The sequence below is a fragment of the Sapajus apella genome, unplaced genomic scaffold (assembly GCF_009761245.1).
Source record: "Sapajus apella isolate SASKATOON/1434 unplaced genomic scaffold, GSC_monkey_1.0 scaffold1830, whole genome shotgun sequence".
Classification (NCBI taxonomy): Eukaryota; Metazoa; Chordata; class Mammalia; order Primates; family Cebidae; genus Sapajus; species Sapajus apella.
Genome location: NW_022438756.1, coordinates 1 through 771, shown reverse-complemented (window position 1 = coordinate 771; position 771 = coordinate 1). Strand labels below are relative to the sequence as shown.

General features: G+C 53.0%; 1 pseudogene; it reads left to right on the top strand.

The window, feature by feature from the left end:
• Positions 1-325: 325 nt before the first annotated feature.
• On the top strand, positions 326-765 carry LOC116547002 (annotated as a pseudogene).
• Positions 766-771: the final 6 nt, after the last annotated feature.

Here is a 771-nt window from a genome sequence, read left to right as displayed (position 1 = left end):
ATGCTGTATTTTTTGTGCTTGTGATACTTCCTAACTTCTCTTGCCACAGAAAGAGGTGTTTTCAGGAATAAGTCATTTTTCCTTTAAGAGGAATAGGAAGTGTCTATAGGTTGCACATGTAAGGACCACTTGGTGGTCTTACCTGGGCTCTTGTGAGTTAGATTGCTTTAGGACAGTCTACTTGGTGATTATGGTGCTCTTTTTTGCCTCTCAGTGGGACTACTTGTTGAGATTTGAGGAGGGAGGTGCTTTACCCCAGACCCTGGATGGAGAAGACAGAGATTCACGGCTTGACACGTAAGTGATTGCCCCAGGACCGTGGACGATGGCTGCAGAGACACCCAGAGTGACCACTCCACCTAGCCCATTGGTCCAGGTACCTCAAGAGAAAGACAGACAGGAGGAGGAGGAGGTCACCATCGTGATCCTGGAAGATCACTCCTGGGTGCAGGAAGCTGTACTGCAGGAGGATAGCCCTCAGTCTGAGCCCTTTCCCCAGAATGCTGGCAAGGGCAGCCCCCAGGAGGAACTGGCTGGGGGACTGCAGGATGCACTCCATTGCTTCCAAGAGCTCTGTTGGCACTGGCTGAAGCAAGAGGTTCGCACCAAGGAGCAGGTGCTGGCCCTGCCACCAAAGGTAATTCAGGCTTGGCTGCAAGGACGTTGGCCCAAAAGCACTGAGGAGGCAGTGGCCCTGGCCCTGGCGGAAGACTTGACCCAGATGCTTCGGGACAGTGGTGAGATGCAGAACCTCATAGGGAGAGGGTGGGA